Raw genomic sequence first — 25,261 nt, forward strand, 5'->3', positions numbered from 1 at the left:
CCCCCCCCCACACACACACAGAGGGGGTTCAGCGCCGCGTGGAGACGCCATTTTAAGTCAGTATTGTCGGCTGACTCAAAGGACATTTCATGTTCGTGTAAGGAAATACCTGGTCCTTCACAACATCTGATCATTATCCTTCAATAAAAAAAATACAAACAAACAAACAAAAAATCCTCAGATATATAATGCAGATAATACCATGAAAAAAAACACAACATAACCCACACACACAAAAAAACAACTCAAAGCACCACACCACAAAACTTCAAATTAATTTAAATCTCAAGGGGAGATCATAATTTTGAGGGATCTGACATTTTCTTAAATAATAATTTAAAAAAATATATATATATCCTTTGGAAGTGAAAATATTAGCAGGCACAGACACGTGTGACGATGGCATAAATCATCATAACAAGAAACTATGACAATATAGCAACCACTCCTCCTGGTTTCTGGATACACACCCATGCCTTCCCACTAAGTCAGCCTGCAGCTGTACCAGCAAAGCTGCTGATACTCTGACACGAGCTTTCTATGGGATAGCTGGCAGCCAACCTCTCAAATGCCCCAAAAGATGCAAAAAGCCAAAGTGGCGCTTCATTTGTAACTACAATTCAAAGAGAACTTACTTAAACATAAAGCTACTGTGGATGACAATCAACCAAGTACATTGTTGTAACACAACTAGAACCAAAGAGGTTGCTCACATAAGCATTCAGATGCCTGGAAGAATCACAATCTTGATTATCAATTTAACTGGAAAGAAAGGCAAAACGTATCACTGATGTTCTGTGTGATGTCTTCATAAAAATACTGCAGAATGGAGATTTAGTTACACACTCTATGCTTGAGTTTTTCAGACAGTGTATGCTCAGTAAACTGTGGAATACAGCACTGTATTATACCGCATATGTCTAAGTTTATAGAAAACAACCTTATATGTTATTTATATAATAAAGAACTGTATCATTAAACATATGCTCATTTTCTGAAATGTGTACCAAAAGTACACATCTGAGTGCTTCCCCAAGTGAAAAAAAAATACACTAATGAAAAAAAGAATACCCAACAAATATAAATAGTTTTAAAATATCATGATTTTTGGCCAGACCATGGAATCCAGACAGATGCCATCTTTACAGTAGCATAATGGGGGTTGGTGTTTGGTGTTATTTTTTGCTGGTGAATTTTTCAGCTGACTAATTAATTCATTAGTTTGCAGCTTTTTTAATTTCTGTACCTTAAGCCTCAATAGAATATAAAGGAAAGAGGAAAATAAGAATTAAAAAAAAAAAATCAAAAGTAAAAATGACAAATAATTAAAAAAACAACAAAACCCACAAATAAATCAAGGAAAACAAACCACTTTACTTAAAGTAAGGAACTTTTGTCGACTACTTAAATTGATCTCCCTGATTTCATAGTCCTTCCTATCTTCAGATGATCATGATATCCTAGGAGTAATTTTTTTTATTTTTTTTTCCCCTGAGTCATTAGTAATTCTCTTTTGTGATTTTCTTTCACAGTACAGTCTGAATATTTTTGTCAAATACAAGCAAAATTACTTCACTCACTATTTTAAGTAGAAGGTAAGGGAGAGAAACACTTTCCTCCCACTTTCATCAGTGTTTACAGAAATGTCAGCAGGAAAAGGCTTCCTAACATTTCCAGTCAATTTAAAATCATGAATATTTGCAAACAAGGACTTAGCTTCACAGCATTTCAATAAATTAAAGTCTAGTTAAACTGAACATTTTCCCAGGTTGATATAACAGTTTCAAAATAATTAAGCTCATTTCAGTGGATGGGCATCTCTTCTGACTAATAATTTAATATAATTTATGTGGAACCACAAAGGAATTTACATTGCATAGATATGTATGCACTTGGGTTTAAACACAAAGGACAACTTACCCTTGAGCAATAACATTTGCAGTGATTTAAAAGCTGAATCATCAATGTATACTTGAACCTCCAACATATATTTTAGTATTATCCTCCCCATCTCAGAAAGAAAACATTCCAATTTGGAACTAGTTATGTTTGCTAATAATACTTGAAATGTTTCTTTTTCAAATATGCTGTTTCTAGCTATAGCACATTTGACAATGTCATAGTAATACCGTTCTCTTCTATTTTTAAATTATCAAATTGTCAGATTTGTTTTAAATGGAATTCACAGCATTGTACCAATATCTGCTCAGTCAGAAGTAGCTTATTAAACAGTTAGGTTTCCTTGGGTTTTATTGTTATGATTGTGTTGTCAGTGGTTGTGTAGTTTTGGCTTATTTTTTAATTTATGGACCTCATGAATCCTAAGCAAAACTGAGGTAGATAGTCTGGAGAAGAACAGGCGGTCAACCTGAGAAACTGCAGCACAAAATAGTCATGCCATACTTGCTCCCAGAGATCCAGGTAACTTACAAAAATCAGTGGGGTTTATTGGAACTGTGCTGCATCTAGAGATGACTAGATTCTAATACAAACATATACTTTCCCAAAAAATCTGGCCTTGGCAGAATCTCAATGGTTTTGTTTATAGACCTGATGGTCTAGTGGTGAGCTTGTGCCGTTAGGTCTAAGGCTAGACTGGATGATCTTGGAGGTCTCTTCCAGCCAGGGACATTCTGTGATTCTGTGATTTCCCACTACTTTAAAATAGATGACGTGAGCTCAGATCCACTGTCCACTGAAACCTGAATCTTTTATTGAAGAGTGACCTCATGACCTGAGGCAGCCTGTGGCAGAAGAGAAGCCAGAAAGTTTTCCTCTACAGAACTATTCCTCTATCTTTATGTGAGGGACCACCCTCAGGACCTGCACTTGCAGGAAGTGGTGTTGAAACCCTATTCTAACCCCTCAAAAAAAGTCTAGTTTGCATCCCAAATGGCCTACCTGAGAGGACAAAGACAACTATGATAGCCTGCATATGGCCTATGGTCTAGCACCTCCATGTACAACAGAGGGCCAGAGGGGGCAGAGGTCCACTCCAGCTGCTCCATCTCATGACTCAATCACTCACCTTCACAAAACAAGGAAACCAGGCGTATAAAACAGGGGGCTGCAATGGTGGGCTTTGGGACCCTCACTGACACCGACTCTCCCGTTGGCTGGCCCAACGCTGGAACCTGGATTGGTGATTTTCTGTTACATAACTCTCTTAACTTTTCTTCTCCTATCCTTTCTCTCTTCCTAAAATCATTAAGTAACACAAGGCCTAACTATGTTTTGGTTTTTTTTTCTTAGCTTGTGCAACTTGATCATATATGTATTGTGACTTATATTGTGACGTTTTAAACAGCCTTTATGATTGCGCAGTCTGAAATAATAATTGAAATACCACTTTTCTTTCTATAGTTCTAATTAAACCAAATTCAAATATAGACCTTGAGTGTCGTTTCACCTTAATCCAATCAACAGGTATCGGACGGTCGAGCACTTCCTCAGACAGTGACAGAGATCAGATCTGAGACAAAGGTTGGATCCAGCCACACCTCAGCTCCTCTCTGAGGAGTTTAGAAAGCAAGAGGGTCCAATCTGAATCTCCCTGGGTTGCCCTACCTAGGTTGTGACACTATACAATTATGATAAAAATTAACTGCTCTGCATTATAGACTTGCAAGACTCTCTTCTATCTTCCCTGTGACAAGGCAGCCCAATTTATGGCCATAAAATTAAGACCAGATTCTCAAATAGAGTACTTCTACTCATCTTCAATACAAAATACTGACTTAGTCTGTTAGGAGTAAGTCCCCATCAACTAGAAGCTTACTATAAAAAAAAAAGGTATGTGGTGATTACAGTACAATCTCATTTACACTACTGTTATCCAGCTTTACTCTCTTGTCAGCTGTACTTCCACATTCTGCATTTCAAACTCAAACATTCTGTGGCGTATAAGGACTTAATTTCTGTCACAAGGACACAATAACCCATATGTGTTCATGTGTATACAATGTCATTTCTATCTCAGACAATATATGTATGCTAATATAACTGGGTTCAAGAGCTTAACAGTTCTCTGAAGTACCCAGATTTGCTTCTTAAAACAGCTTCATGAAATCTAGCATTACAGTTGCCTTAAAAACAAGTAATTTTGTGTATATCAAAAATACTCCAGAAAAAAATACTACGTCATGTGTGCTCAGTCTCGCTATCAGTCAGGGTACCCATTTCTGTGCAGGCACCACTGAAATCACTGCAGAATTGGAATGCAGAGATACAAAGCAAACTTTTTATGCTGATGAAGCCTTTGAATACCAGAACAGCATATGAATCTCTAAGGAATAAATGTTCAAACACAATTATTAGAGAATGTCTTCAAGTTTAGCTTAGCTAATAGCACACACTGAGGTGAATTGATTTTCTTCAGTTATTTAAATCTCATTATATATGCCCTACTTCATTCCCTCTCCATTTAAATTGATATGAAATGTAAAACAACCTCTAAATAATTTACTGTGAAAAAACATACAAGTTAATTTAAAGCTAAAGCTTGAAACTCAAACACATTATAAATATCTCTTTGTTTAAGATTTTATTTTATTTTATTATATTTTATTTTAGTGTTGTCTTTTATTTTGTTTTGGAGAGACAATGAACAGCTTTATTGATTTATTTTTTTTTTCCAGAATAAAAAGTGCTTACAACAAAACCCTTCGGTTTCAGTTGCTTTGATGTAATGCTACTAATAAGGGTTTGTGGTTTTTTAATGCTGTTGAAATTGTAATTAAATTAATAAAACCTAACCATGTATTCTTAACCATGCAATATGATTTTCTGTAATTACAAATTAAAATAAATGTCATCATTGTTATTAATCATTCTAATTATAACTTGTGCACTTAAATGCCATCTTGCAAGATACTACCAAGGTCAGACTTTGATGGCAGATGTCATTAGGAAGGATGGAAGGGGCAGCAGAAAGAGCTGCAGGAGCTCTTTCATTAAGGCAGGAGCACTTTCCACTATCAGATGCATGTGCCTCAGATGTGTAGAAGGCAATAATTAAAAATAAAACACCATCTCCAGTAATTCATGAATCATACTGCTGTGTATTTTGGTCTTGTGCCAAGTAGCTCTTACAACAGATATTCACACATTAAGAGGTTAAGCTTGTCTTGGTCTTCAACAGTTTTCAAGTAAAGATCTACCTGAGAACATAATAAATGTAAGTAACATCTAATTAACATTTGAATCTCTATCATCTACTTTCAAAATTATAAGAATCACCCCCAAAAGATATTTGATCTTCTGTTACTCTGACTGAAATCAGATAATCCTCATTTTTTTTCTTCTTACTTTTTCTTGTAATTTTTAAAGCAGAGTTTTTATCACAGAAAACAAAATTATTCTTGAACCCATTACCATCTGATATCCAAACTGCCTCTTTCTCTCACACAAACACAGATAATTTGGTAGCTGCCATTGTCTGTCCTGTAAAGGCAAATCATATAGAACCTGGCAACAACCTGACTTCATATTGTCAATTTGAGCCTTAGATCTCAAATGTGAGAAGAGACATATGCCATTTTTTATTTAGAGAGAAGTTGCTTTGTAGCTTAATTAAAGCAGTGTCTGACAGTTCAGAAGATGAGAATTTGCTTCTCCTGCAAGGTCTGGCAGCATCCTCAGCTAAAATGTGAAATGCAACTTGTGCAAGAAATACTTGCACAATGTGAGATTAAACCTTAGCCATCAGCTTTACAGAATTCAGGCTTTAATAGCCTCATCTTTCTTTTGTTTCCACTAATTTAGTTAAAAGAAATACATGATTGCTAATTTAGTGAGTATATGTATCTAGGATCTTTTAAATGAAATGTTAATATACTTTAAAAGTATGACCATAATGAGCTTTACAACTATTATCAAATCACAAGAGAATTATTTTCATATAGTAACCTACTGTACTTTAGACTTATTTTAGGGCATTTGTACACATTCACAATTAAACATCAATATGGTAACATATATATATGTGTATATATATAATTCATGTGGATTGGGAATTTTCCAACGATTTTTAGTGGGTTTTATTTAAGATGGGGTTTTTTGAGGAGAGGGTTAATTTAAAAAAAAATCAAGCTACATTTTTTGAATGAAGAAATGTATTAAAAGACAACAGTGTTTTCAAGAAATAGTTCCTCACATCCAGAGAATTAATGGTATTGCAGCAAGGAAAAGGGAAGAAAACAAAAAAGAGAGGTAAAGAGGACATGATAGAACAACATCACAGAGGAAAAGGGAGAAAATTAGGGAAAAAAAAAGAAAAGAAAAAGAGAAAGAAAACAGGAAAAGTAAGTAAACATTTAAGATTAAGTTCTTGGTGGGTCATGCATCCACCAGAACAAAGAAAACGAGAAATCAGGCCACATATCTTAACACCTCTATTAAAGGGTCAACTGTGAAATAAATTTGTCAGATTCAGAATAGAGGAAAAGTGCCAAGTATGCATCTGACATCAAGACTCATCAACATTTTAAAGTTGCCCTGTGTCTTGGGTAGGTTAAGCATGATAACGTATTTTACATGGACTCTTGTATCGCACCCTTTCTTTTAACGCAGTTAAAAGCAGCAGTTTCTTCCCTCTGGCATGTACTACAGAAATAAATATGAACTTCCACTCACCCTAGTTTATATGAAATGAGAAGAGACATTCTTCACCAGTTTCCATACAAATAAATTGTGTGTATAAGACTTTAGTCCTTCCAGGTGTGGCTAAGAATCCCTTACGTATAAACTAGGAGAAACAGTGTCATCTACTTCCAATTGAATAAAAAGGATAATATTAAGGAGCTATCCTAACAGAACAGACAATTCTTTTTATTCCTTTTCTCTTTCCGCCAGTTAGCTGACACACTGGGATACTAGAGGAAAGGGGGAAAAAAAAAAGTTTTTCTGTTATATCTGTTCCCAAAGTAGTTCTTATGTTTTAGCTTTTTTTTTTTTTTTTTTTTTTTTGGTGCTCACTTTAAGCTTGCCAACTTTTGGGGATGAGTGGCAAGCTCAAAGTATGCTCTTCTGTTTTGCAGGAACAACAACTGGAAATGATGCCACAGCCAAATCCTCTGGTTTACCTGCCACTGCCTTAACTCAGGGACCTACCGGAACTGCCCTGTGGTTCCTGTCAAGTCTCAAGAGTCAATCTCAGGGCTATACCAAGTGCTAAAACACCTGGCAAACTGTGCTGAAGTGTGAAAGGTGGAAATATGCCTGGGACTACATTTTAACACACCACTAATACTGTCTGGCACAGCACAGACATACGGAATGAGGTCTTGACTCTGCTTATTCCAGTCCCTTCCACAAGAAAATAATTGGTAGCAAGTTGTCAGCTCACTAGGCACTGCAATTCTGGCCAGTCCTAAGCTGTCAGTATGAGAAAGCAAAGAGTCCATCTTCCTTACTCTCCAGCCCTGCATAGCTTGATGAGCACTAGGAATTATCCATGCTTTAAATGCAAGACAGCACACGTGCACGTGGCTGTCACTGGAAATACACATTCAAGTGCTACTGGGTTTTCTCGCAATGAAGTTCTATTTTCTTAACACGCATATATGGAGAAAGGCTAGATTTAATGTGAGGTTAAATTATAATAAACACAACGATTATTTTTTTTTTTAAATGAAATATTTTGTTTATCAGGAAAGCAACTAAGGATAAAAATCACAATGAATCTCCATCCCCTGCTGCATGCAATTTCTGGGTAGAAAATCATCCAAGGAAAATGAGAGTGAGAAACAGAGGCTGCTCAAAAACTGAAGGCATGCTCTCTTGCTTCTTTTTATTCAGTAAAAGTTGTCAAAAATCCACATCCTGTGATATACGTGCATTTAGCACAGGGGGTTGTCAATTATTTCTTGCAGAGAATTCTGTCAGACTGGGATTAAGATGTCCTTAAATTCCAAAGAGGGCAATTCATCATAACAGTGAATAATGACAATGAGTGAATAATGGACACCCACAAAAGGCTTAGCTGACATGACAAAAGTGAATGACGGATGAATTGAGGTCACAGGCTTGATGTAAAGACACTGGACAATGTATTCCCAGGCTGTCAGTCAAGCCATTAAACAAAGAGAAAATACATGAATATGAAATTACAAACAGATTGGCTTTTGTTTCCTTGTCCATAGTACCTCAAAGAAAATGGATGCTGGAGCTATTGAACACATCCACCAGTGTGCCTGTGCACTTTCACAGTGGCTGTTACAGCTCCAAGTCAAAGAGAAAGATCCTGTAACTATTCCACTTGCGGATTAAAAAGTCCAAGTGTGGCATTTTATTTTGCTGGGAATAATGTGCTTTTTCCACTCCGAATGTACTTATGAGAACTATGTTTTAGTAACAAGTAGGTTTTTAAATCAAAGCAAATTTAAATATGCATTGATTTACTACTTATTTTACTAACACAAACTTATAAATCTAGAAATACCATTGACCTTAAATTATTCCTCCAAACAGGACTAAGCAAATGAAGTTAGCACCTGGCATAAAAAAAAAGTAAAATGGAAATCTTATCTGAGACCAACCAAGGCCACAGTACAATATTCCAGCAAGAAACAGAAGAAAGGATACTTTAATACAGTTGAGCTTAAAAGGATCAATTATATACTGGTATTTTTGTAATAGTGATGGCTGCATAAACACGAGGCAAGTGAAAAATTCTGTAACATCATATGAACTAATAGTTCCTGCTTTTATGTGAAAAAGATGTTGATTCTGTGAACACGTGGATCTATAAAGGAGAATAAAACAAAACTATGACAAAAAAAGTTAATCCACTCAGGTGAGATATTAATAAACTTTAATTTGTTCTGGTATGTATATACCACCACACACAAAATAAGTGATGTTAAAGGACCACTCAAAATCAAGCAACACCTGAATTAAATTTACCTTTTCAGGACCTTCTTTTTCATGTGCATTGATGTTAGCAAGGAGGGCAAGAGAGATAGGAGGAAATGTGGAACAGAATACTGGTGCCTGGTTCAAACTGGGCCCAAACCAGGGTAAGGAGACTTGACACTGAAGCCATTTCTGGTTTATGGCAGCCTCATATAAACCTGATCAAGTGTAAAAGTTAAGACATACTCCAGCACAAATATTTCTGGTCCTTTATAAACCATTAGATTTACATGACAACGGGCACATTCAAATGCCATCTTTTCCTGCAGTACTTAACTGTTCCAAAAGCATGAGAGAACCAGGCTTCAAAGAGAAAACCTCAACTGTTTCTAACACAGAGACGAAAATGGCTTGTCCTGTTTTCCAGCTTTGTTCCTGGAAATTACTAAAGAACATTTGTCGAAATGTTTTTAAAAGTTGCATCTTGATTCAACTGTAGGGAAAAAGCTCAGAAAAAACGGGTTACAATTTCTGACAGAAGTAATTAAAAATAGATCTATATCATTAAAATAATTGTCAGTATTTAAAAATAGGCATGTCTCCCTGCAGAATGACAAATGTAGACTCATTCTGAATTGCTACTTAAATACAGTTAATTGTGATTGAAAAGGTGGAACATGCAACAAATATGCATTTCTGGTTTAGTCATATTTACCTTAAAAATCTCTATAGATCTTTTTATTTTCTGACTAACACTTTTGTGGCATTTTAACACAAAATCCTGAGTTCCATCAATTTTCAAGTCTTGATATTTAAAAAAATTCCCATTCACAAATAATTACATCTGTTACTCTCTCATAGTCATCCTGCTACGTCCTGCCCCCAATTAGGAAAATGCACCTCTTTTCTTCTTTATTTACCTAGATAAATGCTAAGTAGATTTACTTATGTATTGCAGATTGTATGTTCTCAGCCCTCCTTGCATTTCTTACATTAATATCCTTTTAATAAGATTCTTACACTTTTTAAAAAACAAATGCATTGCATTCATAACTAAGTAATTAAGAACTATTAGTTAATATAAATTATGCAGTTCTGTAGTGGTTAGAGTAAAAGTTGGTGTAGCCTAGAAGCCTGTCTCTGAGATGAGTAAACCTCCTGATACAGAATTTTTATCTGTATTATAGTATTTCATAGTATTCGACAGAATAGCTTTTAAAACCCATGTATATTTCAACATTGATGACAACCTACAATCCAATTGCATTCAGTGAAGAAATATCGAAGGAACTTTTCTTTTAAACAAAGCCAATACAAGAATTTTATTTGGTGCCTCCTCATTCTTAATACTTTAGAAAAACATAAAATCATTTCAAATTCATCTTCTCCATGTAATTTGTGAAATTATATAGTTGTTAGCCTTCCACCATGACCTCTGCAACCACCTCATTCCACTTTTTGCCAACTGAAGAGTCCAAGCCTATCTCACCTCCTGAGTGAACTCTTTTGTCCCAGTTTTACAGGAAAGTGTTTGCAACAAATCATTACAAGTCCATCTTCTTACTGTGCTGTAAATGGCCATAGAAAAGAATTGGGAAGCTTTGTCATGCCTAGTCTGCCATCTTTGTATCTGATAATTCCCTCCTTCAAGTCCTTTATTGATTTGAAATGACAGTACTTTCAGAATATTATATTATTCACATGGAAGGGTGGTATTTAACCTTCTGGAATTACAGCTGGCTCTAGGTGGTTCTGCTTGAACAGGAGGGTTGGACCAGATGGTCTCCAGCATTCCCTTCCTACCTCAACCACTGTACAATTCTATGATGTACCTTCAGGTTAAGATACTTTGGTTTAGGTATTTATCCTCCTCTACTGTAAGTAGCAATATAACCAGCACAGTCATTGGTGTCCAGAGAGCAACTGAACAGAACAAAGTTGTGCACCTAAAAGCAGGGAGAAAGGCTCAGTGGAGTGAATTTAGATAACTGTCACCAGATCTAGATCTCTCCCAGTGTCGATTCCAGATATGAACCCAGAGACATGAACCTACATCACTATGGAAGAATGCATGGGGATTATTTAAATCCCATTTATACTCCATATGTAGATCCCTACTTTTGTTCTTGAAAGGCATGAATGTCACGTGGTAAAGATGGCTGCTGTGGAGCTAGAGTGAACCAGAACATGAATTCTTTTGGTTCTTTTGAGCTTTTGGTTTGGTTTAGTTTGGTTTGGATATTTTCACATTACAGCTTTAGGGCAGAATTACAATACTTTTGTCTTCTTTTGTGACTTCTCTGTCTTTTAAGAGATTTGGGTCTTCTGACAGTTTAACTTTGATTCTATATTTTCTGCTTTGTGAGTCTAAGAGGTAATACTGATCTATGCCTTCAAAATTTACTTTCCGTAACAACATTTGATATTTGTCATTAAGCTGAAACCATTTGTTACTTTCTTTCACTAAAATGAGTCATCTTCTGAACATTTCATGTGTTGTTTTTAAGGTCTAATAGAACTATTGATTTATTGTCAACACATAATATTTTCCTTGCTAATGGAATCTATAGACTTTATCCTTCCTCATTCTTTCTTTAATTGCCATCTATGGAAGTTACAAACACTCTATCTTGAGCTCAACCCTGAAAGGTAAAGGGTTGTTGTGATTACAATGACATTCATGTATTTTCTTACTTCTGAATTTGTGTTTAGATATCTTTTTCCTCATGACTGATAACCCAAAGTCCTGCAGGTAGCACCAGGTTTGGAGCCAGGCATTGATCTGGTGGGTCTTCTTGTTTACCCATTCATCATTTCCCAGAACTGGAGGGATAGAGGAGAACACAACTTGTGTTCCTGGTCAAGGGATTGGACCATGTGACCTGCTTATGTGTAAAACTGTGATAAGTATCACTGCTATGGAAAATATTATACATTCATTTTTACTGAAAGCAAATTTTCTAAATAATAATTTAACAGAATAAATTGATCTATTATCATAATAATTTAACAGAATAAATTGATCTATTATCATCCTTTTGTCTCCTATTAATTGAAGAGTCAAACCAGAAAATATTACAAAAGGCAATTAATGACAACACATAAGTTCTTTCTGAAGGAACTGAATGTGAAGTCTTATCATAATTTAATTTCAAAATCATCACAAATAGTCTGCAAGTAATTTGGGTACATGAGTATTTTGGCTCCAACTGCACACTACAGGGAAACAGGCACTGTAACATTTAAAACGTTACACACATTTAACAAGCTTATTTCTTGAAAAGCAAGGACTTTTAAAAGGGAATGAAGAAACCTTCCTGGCTAATTCAATTCTGGGTATGTAACTCCTTTGATTTGATGCAAATGCTCCTTTATGTAACACAGCAAATGGTGATATATCGATATATATTAATATATTAATGAAATACCAAGCAATAAAAAAATATATTACATTTCAGATATATGACAGGTGAGTTTTTGTGTGAGATTAGTCAGAACTTACTAGCTATGGTATCTAACTGATCTGTTTGCCTGCTCTATTTTCTGTGTAAGAAAATTAATGCAATTTTTGTTCTTGTCTTACAGGTATGTTTCTTGTCATGCACTATGAAATGCAGATCAGGAGCAGAGCTGGGGGGGAAACTGCTCCCTTGATGCATCCAAACTTTAAAGTATTTCCAAAAAGCAACCACTTCCCTCTATTTTTTTCTCAAAGGGTCCTCTTTTCCATGTCCCAAGGCTTACATCTATATAGGGTTTTGAAAATTAAGGAGTCTGCAAAATGTTTCTTGGGAGATAATATCACAATGTCAAGAAAAAGAGATTCAATAGCTCAGTTCCTCAGCCTGCATGAAAGTTACAAGCATTTTACTCTCATGTCATAAGAGAACTGGCAGCAGGGCAGTAAAAGAAGCAAATGCTTCTTATAAAGGCAACTTATTCTGTAACTAATCATGACTGGATTCACAGTCTAAACCATTACATTAAAACATCTTATTAAAAGAAAAAAAAAATCTACAAAATAAATGAAGAAATAACAAATTCCACTTTGTATTTCATACTGTGAAAACAAGAACTCAGCATATGCATATTTTATGAATACAGCAATAAAACTACAGCCAGTGTTCCATATTAATGAAAAGTGTTGCTGAAAATATTCACTGTATTCATCTTCAGGAAAATCTAATGTTCTACAAAGGGAGAAAAGTCAAGGCTTTTTTTATATGACAGTTTGTTCATCTAGTTTGTCTTATCTGGACAATTGAGCATTTTTTCCTTTCCACCTGACTGTTATTAGGCTATTTCACCCTTCCAGACTGTTCTCAGCTTTGTGTGTACAACTATTGACTGGCCACAGTAGACTTCAAAGCATACTCTGTGGAGTTATTTGAAACATTTAATGACAGTAAACTGCTTATATGTAAGTTTTACTTAATAATTGATCCCAAGGGCATGGTTAAACATTTTTTTGACTTTGCCTTGGGACTCCTAGCTGCCCAGCACATTCAATTATTGCCTCTAATCGGTGCTTAACTATTAATATGTTAAAAGATTTGACACTTTAAAAGGAAAGTGATTGAAGAAATTGCAGTTTTTAAACTGGCAGCTCCCACACCTCTACTCTGTTGTTCTTCAACTAGTGAGCATCCAACATCTGTGTGTGGAGGAACAAACATATCACCCCAGGGAGTCAAATCCTCATTTCTGGATGCTGCTTGCAGGCTGAACTCAATGCCAGGCCATGCCACTTGAATGCACAAGGAGACCTGAAGTCTTCCTTCTTTTGAAACATCAGACACAGTAAGATAGAACTTCCAAAGAAAGACATTACATTGGAAAAACTGCTTTTAGGGAGACGTGTCCATTTCACTGTGGATTTCAGGGAAAACTGCAAATTTCCTAATGGCAGAATTTAGCTTTGTAACTGTCTCCTACCTATAGCATGAGCCAGCCACAAACTGACGGTTAGAAAAAATGCCTTTACCATCTGAATATTCCATCATTCCCTATGAGCTTTCTTCCAAAAAAGCTGGTACCAGTCACTGTCAGAGACAGGATTCTACAATGAAAAACTATTGGCTTCACTCAAGATTGGCAACTGCTACCTGATGGTTCAGAGGCATTCTAGCCTGGTGCACAAAGATCTCCACTACAGATACTACAGGAGGACAAATAGCTCAATTCATCATTGCAAAGGAATATTTCTTTTCTTGATAAACAGCTAAGTGTTGTGTATAGCAGAAACACTATTTTCATTTCCTTTTAGAGTTGCACACAACATCAACCAGATCGCTTATCCCAAAAAAAACTTTGGTATTTTCTTTTGTAACTTTCTTTTGGTTTTGTGTGCCTCTAACAGGCAGCACTGCTGCTGAAGCTGCTAGTCAAGAGCCCTAATGAATTGTCTTTCTCTGTCCCTCACTTGATCCACAGTAATAACATTCAAAATGGAAATACAAGTGCATCAGTCATAGCTCTTGTAACCCAGCCACCAGCTTGTCAGATGTAGATGTGTGCTGCTACTGTTGAATCTTTCAATTTCTAAATCCCCTAAGTGAGCCTGGGTGGCACAGTCAGCTGTCATCTAGCAAACGACAGTCTTTAAAGACAGAGGACCTTGGTTTAAAGCAGACCAGGAGAAGACTCTTGACAACTGTGTATATTGCTGTCTTCACAAACCTTTCCATTCATGGCATTCTCAAATTTTGCAAATTATCTGATGCTGAGATGCATCTAGAATGTGTATTTCCCCTCTCTAAATCTTCACAACCACTCCATAGGAGAAACATCCCAGTTTTGCACTGAGATTACTATTTGCACTAGTAATGCTGTCAATTAATTGCACTACTAATTCTTCAGGTAATGGAAGCTGCTGTTCCTTAGAAGCTCAGGAGAAAAAGGTACCAAGTCAATTTAACTCCTGACGAATACTCATTCTGTTAAAGATCTTCTTATTCGGAATCAAAACAGAATTCTAAATGGTAATGTAGTCAAAAAAGACCCAAGTTGCATGGATCTCTGAGTTTCCCATGACTTTTGAAAGGAAAAAAATAAAATCAACTCAGAATAATCTCCCTGAGCGAGAAGAGTTAAAAAAAGTGAACTAAGTTCCCTGTCAGTTGTAAGAGCTTGCAACAAAGTCCAGTTGAGAGAAACTGAATTCATCTTCATTTGAAAGCAAAGATGAGTAACTATCATAACTATACATGCTGCTATATCTATCAATTTTATAATTATAATATTTCACACAGCATTTTTTACTGTTTCCCTTCCTTGAGTTTTTTCTCACTGAATAATTTAATTTTCAGTTCCATCTGGTACAGCAGAGTGCAGTGGACATAAAACAGTACTCAAATGTAACAACGTTTTTCTTTATGTGCCCTTTATGTACTGATCCTTGCTTTAACATAGTCAGGCTCTTTACCACTGTCTATTTTTCTTCTGTTATTGTTTATTCATCCAATGGTATTTATAAGGATCTAATCTGGATGTCAGAAAATAGAAGATTGTTTCAAGAGTATAGCACAAGTAGATAGTTCATTTGTTTGAAAGAGAAAATAAAATGTTATATGAATGAGCAAGTACTATGTGACACTGCATTTATCCTCTTCTTATGAATCTACTTTGTAATGTATATGTACATACTACAAATATTTCAGGAAAATAATCAGCATCATGGTGTCTCAAACATAGCAGTTCCTACCATCTTCTACATAAAAACCAGAGTTAAGCCATACTACATAAGCTGATCCAACTCTATATATCATATACTACCCAATATTCAGAAAAATCATTCTCAATTTTTAACTGAATATATATCTGAACCTAATTTGAACCTATTTATTCTGTTGGAACATATTGATTCCATAATTTTGGCAGTAAACTACAAAACCCACTAGAAATAGTCATTAGGCTTGATAATAAATCAGTCTCTTGACAATGGCATTGTATACCCATCACAGTAAAATGCAGCTGCAGATGACTTTCAGAGTCTGCCAAGATGGTCCTAAGTTACTTGAAACAGGCAATGACAGTAACTCCTACCACTGAGCCTGACCAAGCTCTGCCAGGCCAGCCTGCAGACCTCAGCATTTACAGTAAGAATGCCTTTCTCAACAATAGGGAATGTAACTGAACTAAGTCTCTTTCTGAACTCAGACAATGAATTTTAAAAGATGGTAACATAGATTGGAGGAGAAGAGAGGAGAATGAAAGCACTATTTCCTTAGCCTTAGCAATTCTCCAAATACAGAAGAGTCTGAGCAGTACCAGCTCCCCAGGGCTTGCACGCAGTGATGCTGTGGGACAGACACAATCCCATGAGTCTGAATTTTGTTCTGCAGTCTGAAGCTCCCTTGCCAAATTCTCTATGACTGAAAGGTTTTGCATTTTTCTTTTTATCCCCTCCCTGTTGAGAAAAGTGCATGTTTCTGACTCCAGTGGAGTCAGTAAAGTCTCAGCACACACTTAAGCATAAACCCATCGCTTCTGGGAAACAGGTCTTGAAATCATTATAAGGTACAACACTTAGTCTTACATTTTCATTTCTTTTGAGAAGGAGAGGTATGTTTGTTCTGCACTTCCAGAACTCATAGCACATGCTGGGCCTCTGGTCCCCTGGATATTCCACAGGGAAGCTTTATAATCACAAAGAACCATTCCACATGTCCATTGACTATGTGATACAGTCTACTGTCCTATTTTATTCTTGCTACTGCATATAGTATTTACAGTGAATGGTTTAATCCACTCTGTTGGGTTGTTCACATCTTATTTGGCCCTGCCACATTCCTACTGGCACTATTGCCACTTTCTGTTTCCTTGGGTTAAGGACATGATTTTCTTCTTTAGCTGGAAATTGCTGTCAGTGTAATGAATTACTTGCACTACACAGGCTTAATACTGTAATCCTGGTAAGTCATTGCTGTATCTTGCACATCCCAAGAGGAAGCAAAAAAAAAAAAAAAAGCTTAAAAGCCACCACCTGTTGCGTCAAAGAGCCCACTGTGCAATAGGAACAGTGAACAGAGTTGTTAAACTGGCAAGCTTTTGCTGAAGACAGCTTTTCAATATGCTCTCAACATCATCTCTCAGGGCTGGCTGGAGACAGTCCCACTCCTCTTACATGAGCTATGCTCCTTCAAGAGGTAATCGCTCTTAAGGACAGTTTCTATAAACATGCTGTTCAACTGGTTTTGCTGCACACGATGAGGGTAATTACTCACATATACATACATTCATGTATGAAATCTGTATGTGAGAGAGATAGGGAAAAATCACATTACAGTCTCCCATTACAAGATATGAAGAAAATCAGGACAGCTTACTTGTGCCTAAAGAGTGTCTCATCAGTCCTTAGTGATTGTCCATTCATAGCAGGTACCACATATTATGCATCCAGTTTGAAGCATCTGTCGATGCCTCAGGCTGCAACAGAGCGGCTGTAGCTTCCTTGTGAGCCCTGGCTGGAAGGGGTCTCTAGGGAAGCTCAAATATTACAGACTCATGTTAAAAATGCTACTGGAACAAATACATCTTTGCTTGACTGCAATATAAAAAAGTGGTGCCTGACCAATAATTAAAGAAGGTGCCAAATAACACAACATTTGTCAGGCTAGTTAATGTATGCAGATATCACCACAGAGAGGGATCATATAAACAAAACAGGAAACAAAGCACTAGCACAGCAAATTAAGCTTTATGGGTTAAGCACCCTGTGAGCAATGAACAAGGATAGGATGCTTGTGTCTTGGTTGTTTTTTTTTTAAATTGTCACAAAAATATCTTAATACTTCTAACAAATAGGATGAACATGAGTACATCATAAGGGTTTCCAGCCCCCAGTTGCACTGCAGCCACTGTATATCAGCCATTACCCTCATTTCTGTATTTGAAGACTCCACATTCTTACTGCAAAACAGTTTTTTGTGCTTGGTGTTGTACAGGTACAGTGTTATTAGTTTGTGTCTGTTCATATTGTTACCAGATGTCACATCATGCAAAAAATGCTGCTAACACAGACTCCCAGCCCTGCCTTTGCATGACACACCTGCCAGGATGTTCTCTGCTGTTAGGCACTGCTCCATGAAACCTCCTGGACTACAAATAAATGGATAAACAAACAAATAAACAAAAAATCATTTATAAATCTGTGTACAAGGATATTATCACTACAACTCGACAGGCAGCCAGCCTTCCACAACGGGTGAATGAACCATAGAGAAACAGATTGATCTTTAGTACTGCCACTAGAAGGAATTGGGTAATTTGGGGTAGGATATGAAATAACTTTTGTTTTGCTAGAGATAAATCTGGGGTTTGGCATCCCAAAGAGTACTGGCTAATACTTGTTACAATTTCAAGCTGGAAAGTTTGCAAGTGTTTCTGCATATATACTAATACTTCCATGAGTATATATACTAAAAATCTGCTGCTAAGCTATTTGCCTGTCACATCCTTCAGCTGTTAATTCTTTAGGTTAATTACAGAATGTATCTATTATTATTTTGTATACAGTCTCAGGAAATAAATAGTGAGTCTGATATAAATAATTCCTAGGTGCTTTTTGAGAAGACAGACTTTTGAACCAATGTATCATTACTGTCTGTCTTGTCAACTCTTCTTAGTTCATGCATTATTTACCTGCTAAACTGTGGTGACAGTGGTGGAGCAATAATGATCTGTTTTGAACCTCCAGCTGCCATCTATGCAAAATAGGTTGAATGCCAAAGAGATATGAAAAATTCATGCTCCCACATTTTATTTTTTGTAACTGACAACAGCCTAATGCATAGGACTTTAAAAGCATAGTATTTTGGTCATTCATTTACCTCTTCCACTCAAAATAATAGAAAGTCTTGCTTGTAACCTGACTACAAAGTATCAAATTTTAAAAAATTCTGAGATATACGGATTTCATCATGATGAGTGAGAATTTCATCAGCTTTAGTATTTACCTTGTCAGTCATGGCTTACGGCATATTGAGCAATCAACATCTGACTTCCCTCTGACATTGTGAGCCATCATTCCCATTTTCTCCTCAAAAATATTAAGCCTTTGTCCCTGGTACAAGGTTTGTATGTGGAATTTCTTGTGTCACTAAGAGCTTCAGTGTAATGGTAGAGGATGACAGATGTCTGTGAGGTTGCATACATATGTTTGCACTATGAAAGCAGCTTAACTTCAGTTAACTTTAAGCCTTGTGATGAAATAAATATTTTACATATTTCAAATAATATTTTACTAGATTTTTTTTTCTCCATATGAATGCAAAATGGAAATGCAACTTTTAGTTGCAATTGAAACATAGATTATGACATGCTTTACCTTACTCCATTGTCAGTGAAAGAATCAAGTAGATTCAAACAAAAGGCTTCTGTGTAATCCACGGTCTACATTAGTACTTATTGTTTCCTAAGTTTTGTAATTTAAAAGTATAATGGAAGTGTAATATACTCATGTTTGCTTCTTATATTAAATTGTGAAAACTTTAAACAGGCACTGTGTTCTCTTCTAAATTTAGTAAAGTGTTTTCAGTACATTGCTAGACTGGTTGTAGCAAAGTTTTCATCTTCTTGGAAAGTCACACAATACCCTCTTTGAACATACACATAATACAGAAAAATTAGAAGAAAAATACATCTTACATAAAATGAGTATTAAGTTATAAATGGATTATCTGAAATTTTCACAAAAACAATGAAAGATCTAATTTAGTATTTCCTAAGCTGAAAAGCATTGCATAATTATCAGTTACTACCAACCTCAATGTCAAATGTGTCAGACTGGTCAACTGAAACACTCTGATTTCCTTTAGCCTCAAATGTCCCTTTTTAAACTGTCACACAAAATTTCCCAAGTCGCTCTCACAAAGTGTTGGTACAAAATACTCTTAAAGAAGCTGTCAAGGTTTAGGAATGTCAAACACAAGCCTGCAAAGAAATATTCTGCTTCAAGATGTCTAACTCTTCCTTGTTTTCTCTAAGTCAACAACATTTTGAAAGAAATGTAATGATTAATGATCAGATAAGAACATATTTACTGAAAATGCTTAAGTCCATTGTACTATGAATAATCCCACTCGTAGGCTCGAGTCCTTTCTTGCTCCACTAAGAAACTAATTTTCTGAAATTCTTTCAAAGCCTGGTATTCTTTTGCTGTTGCACTAGCCAAGCTCTGCAGGCACTCACATTCAGAAAGGACTAAGGAGCTGTGACAGTCTTTCCCTCTCACATTCCCGCTATGATTTAAAAAAAAAAAAAAAGAAGCATAGAATCATTGAATCATTGGAAGGGACCTTAAAGAACATCAGGTTCCAACCTTCCTGCTATAAGCAGGGACACCTCACGCTAGACCAGGCTCTACAAAGCCTCATCCAACCTGGCCTTAAACACCTCCAGGGAGGGGTCTGCTACAACCTCCCTGTGCAAACTGTTCCAGTGCCTTAACACCCTCATGGCAAATCATTTCTTCCTGATGTCTAACCTAAATCTCCCCTTTTTCAGTTTAAAGCCATAACTGCTTGTCCTATCACTACCCTCTCTGGTGAAAAGCCCCTCCACAGCTTTCCCGTAGGCCCCCGTCAGGTACTGGAAGGCCGCTGTGAGGTCGCCCCAGAGCCTTCTCTTCTCCAGGCTGAACAGCCCCAACTCTCTCAGTCCGTCTTCATGGAAGAGGTGCTCTAGCCCTTTGATCATCCTGGTGGCCCTTCTCTGGACTGTCTCCAGCAGTTCCGTGTCTTTCCTGTGCTGAGGGCTGTACACAGTACTCCAGGTGCAGCCCCTTCAGAGCAGAGTAGAGGGACAGAACCACTTCCCTGGCCCTGCTGGCCACACTTCTTTTGATGCAGCCCAGGATGCAGTTGGCTCTCTGGCATCCAGTGCACAATGGCAGCTCATGTCAAGCTTCTCATCTACTGACAACCCTAAGACCTTTTCCTCAGGACTGCTCTCTATCCATTCCCACCTCCAGCCTGTATTTATGCCTTGTTTATCAGAACTATAAGCATCAGAACTATAAGCAGCTGAGGAAAGGATTTTACACTCTCTTTGACCTCAAACTGACAAAAGTACTTCTGTTAGAGAGGAGAAAAGCAAAGTGAGTGATAGTGAGGAAGCTCATTAGGCCAGAAGAGTAAGAATAAAATCTCAGCAGTAAACACTGAAGTAGTGAGGTAACAAGAGAAAGCTCAGAAAGGCTGGACAAAGAGAGAGGTAGAATTCAAAAACGCAAACTAAAAACCAGGAAAGTTTTAATATCTGAGTGAACAAACTGAAGGAGAGGAAAAGAGAGGTTTGCAAACAGATAGTGACAATTTTCAGTATTTACTAATTTCTATATCTGGAGAAAACAGTTTATTCCCCAATCAATACCACTGAAAAAAAACGGGCAGTAAATAAATAGAACTTTATTATTCTAGACCTTATTTCAATCATAAAACTCCAGTTGTCTACAGAAATACAATACGGCAGATCCAATATCAACATACCAGATAGCAGGCTCCAGAAAATTAAACCCATCTCTGGAATAAACACACTGCATCTTCATTTAGATCAGTAAGCATTTTAGAAAAGTGCACAAGGAAGAAGTCTGATAACAAATTCCCACAGGAAGTTTAGACATTGAGCAGTAAAAGGCTGCTGAGTACATTTAAAGTCACTGAGTGATATCCCTTATAAAACCTACTACAGCTCCACTAATTTCAACTCAGGAATTTGCAGAGTACACGGCTCAATGAAAACAACAGAGCTGAACCATTTGGTACCACCTGCAGATCCTGCCCTGTATACATAAAAATAACAGTCAGAATTTGCCTACTTGGGTTCTGCACTGTTGAAACTGCCAGCTTCTTTGTTCCACTGATTTACACTGAGGGGCCTAAAATTATGATCGAATTTACATTGCCTTGCAAAGAATATGGAAATGTGGGGGAAAAAAAATAATGAGAAAAACAAACAAACAAACAAAAATACAACCTGGAGAAAAGTTGAATCTTTTAACTTTTTGCAGTCTCCACAGCAAGCCTTGCAATCCCCAAATCAAACATCTCACCAAATCTCCTTTCCAGATGCCTGAACATAAACTCCCGAAGCTCTCCAACATAGCCCCTTCCACTCTTTTTGGATATTCTTGGGTTTGTGGTGAGATGCAACATCCAGAGAGAAGGAGACTGCTCATTCTTTTTTGAATCAGCTGAGCAGGCTCAAGGTTAGAGATGCTCAGAGTGAACTCTGTTCAATGGCAGACCACCAAAGGAAGCAGGCAAGAAACAGCATTAAACAGTTGTTGCAAAAGCGCCCGAAATGGTTGAGGAGCACGGAACAGTCTGTCAGTCCCTGAGACAAAACAAACTTCTTAGGAACCAGAAGGGACTGGCAGAGCATCTGTGCTGCAACCCAAGGAGATGCCAACTTAGATACAAACAAACATGGAAGCAAGGAATTACCTATAGGGGCACCCCTATAGGTTAAGAGCTGTTTTAAAACCTCTCAGTTCTACTGAAAAAGGTTATATTTTTGCTATTTGTATATATGAAGTTTGAGGTTTTCACTTTTAGAAGCCTTCTGGATTTCTTTGGAGAGCATAATGTAGCAATTAAGGTTGTAGGTAACAACAGATTCTTGCATCAGGCAGTTTCAAGCAACTTCAATTATAAATCTGGCAGGTAGGAGAATCCCCAGTAAATTCATACCACTTTTATATTTTCATATCTCTTTCCTTTAGAAAAGGAGCCCTACAAGAACAGATCTCTTGGAAGAACATTCGTTTTGTCACAGCTTATTCTGAAAGTCCCTATCTGTGATTTGAATCCTGAACAAAAGATACGGCATTAAGGAAACATTCGTAGCAACAAACTGGTTTTAAAACTGCTTTTGTCTGTTTTACAAGACATGGAGAAAGTTTTAATTTGGTCTTACTTTTGGGAGGAACAGAATCATAAAACCAGGCTTACCTGACCCCAGGGGTCCACACAGTACTTCACATAGATCTAAACTGTCTCCATCTCAGAACTACTTGTTATCCATCATGTTGTTATTTACTCATCTGCAAGGCCATCTGCTCTCCTCACTGCTCTGTATCCTCAGCATGACAAAACTAACCAAGATTTACAATGACAAATGAGATCCACTTCCACACTGGAGATATGCAACTGAAAATTCAGATTTCCTAGTGGACACAGAAGAAATTAAAAGCTTTCTGGCTGCATCAGTATGGCATTCAAGTGAAGGCATTTACAAAAGGCAGGTACTCTGTGAGGGTAACTTGAAAGACAGACATCATTACCATATTTGCCTCGGCAAGTGTCGCTCACCCAAAGCCCGCTCTGTGGCTCCTGCTGCAAAAAAAACAACTTTGTGCTGTATTTAATTGTCTAATGTGACTAGTTTTATACATATGATTAGCATTGGTTGTTTGCTTAACATTAAAATTCAGTTTGCTGGACTAGTGGTAAACATTCAAAATTGTACTGAGCCATAAAGAAGTATCTCAGCTAAAATGAGATACTAACCAGAGCTGCACTTTCACATGTAAATTTCTTTGTTTTCCACTTACATTTTTTAATTTGAAACAGATTCCTCAGTGAGTAGGTGTTTGCAAATTTCATTTAATTCCTTTATTTTAATACTCGTATTGGAAATAAATTATCACCAGCTGTACAAAATGCTCTTGCACAGAAAATGTCACTTATCCAATCAGGAGGCACAAGCAGCGTTATGTGGCTTGTTGTCATTCACAAGGTGAGTTCTCCCATCTGCCAGTTTCCAAACTACTCACATACGGAAATACATATCTTTATGCATATATTTAGTAACTGTGTTCTCTGGGGTGTTTGTTCTTCAACATACTTATGAATAGAAATAGTTATTTACATATTTCAAATGCATAATTCAGTATCCATACTCAACAAATAAATTGGGTTTGCTTAACTACTACAAATCACCACTCTAAACTAAGTGAAGGCCAAAGACAGAAATTTAAAGATTGTTACACTATATTTCAAGAAACTACATAAAGCCAAAGATCAACCAAAGTTAGACAATATAATATGAAAAGCAGATTCCTCATGTAAATATTTCTGAGAACAATAAGGAGTCAGCTAGTAAACAACATAGACTCTGCAATTTGTTGCAAATCACTCATAAATGTAAACAGATGTGAGTGTCTATGTGCATCTGCCTTTCTCTATATTCGTATTAAAAACTGTTGCAAAGCTAGGCATGCAAAAATTGGGAAACAGCAGAACTGAGGCAGCCCACATAACTGTAGCTTCGGCCCTCTTGGGATCATACAGAGTAGTTAAACGGCCATAGTTTTGAAATTCCCTTAGCAGATCAATTACTCAGGATGGGTAGAACTAGTATTTCATTTTAGTTGTAGTGCTTAATATGTGAGTTTGCTCCATACTTTCCACAAATCAATCACATTTGTTTTGCACTTCTTGTGCTTCTTAGTAGGTCCAACACATCTCATACATTCTTGGACACAGGAAAAAGCCAAGATTTCCCTTATTCTTCGGTAATATCAAATTAAGTTATTGGGAAAAAATCTAGCCATATATATAGATGAGTTAATATCATGATATATATATATACAATATTATTTATACCTTTATGATAGATAGCATATATTTTGTTGTACTGATTGTTCTTACTATACACTGGGATAAAGCACAGAAAATCACATCATGCTAAACTGATAAGCCACACACTTCTACTGCAGGCCAATGTACATGAAGTAATAAAGGAGAGAACACAATATGCAGAACCTGATCATTCACTTCCAGAAACTTCTTTCTATCTCACTGAAGCAGTGGCAAACATAAACTGCATCTTCAATCTGAAATGTAACCTTTTTCTTACTATATTAACTCCAAATTGCTTAACTTCACAAAATTGCCCTTGGAGTTGGTGTTCTGATGCATTATGTAAGCAATGAGATTTCCCTAGTAACTTTAGAAATTATTAATATACATTCTTATTATTTAATAAATCTATTTTCAAAAAACAATCATCCATAATACGCCTCATTATATCACAATCAGAAGAGTGACTGATAGTATAAAAAAGGGAAATCCAAATTTAAGCTCAAAGCTTTGTTGATTTTTTTAATTGCTAACAATTTTAGATCTTTATGCAGCAGTTCTCCCAACAATGAGGAATAGAAACTATTTTTTTAAGCAAAAATATTGCAAAATTTGAAAATCAAATACTTTGGCTGAGTGTTGTAAGTCTACTTGGATCAGAATATTGCATATCAGGGCTGTATGTGTCCTTGGGATTGCCGCAATTCATGTGCAGGACCTTTCACTTGGCCTTGTGGAACTTTGTGGTTTACACAGGCCCACACACTTTTGTGTTTTGTTGTTTTGAACATTTCTCTTTCTGCAAAGAGTAATGTTAAGGTAAA

The 25,261-nt window shown here is 36.6% G+C and overlaps 1 protein-coding gene across 1 annotated transcript in view; it reads right to left on the bottom strand.

Moving 5' to 3' along the window:
* Positions 1–25,261, bottom strand: part of LOC104391927 (voltage-dependent calcium channel subunit alpha-2/delta-1-like) — a gene marked incomplete at its 3' end in the record, with an annotated part of 226,228 nt that overhangs the window by 54,290 nt on the left and 146,677 nt on the right. The gene's annotated exons all lie outside the window — the stretch shown is intronic.

Source organism: Chaetura pelagica, unplaced genomic scaffold (assembly GCF_000747805.2).
Source record: "Chaetura pelagica isolate M959 unplaced genomic scaffold, ChaPel_1.0 scaffold66, whole genome shotgun sequence".
Classification (NCBI taxonomy): Eukaryota; Metazoa; Chordata; class Aves; order Apodiformes; family Apodidae; genus Chaetura; species Chaetura pelagica.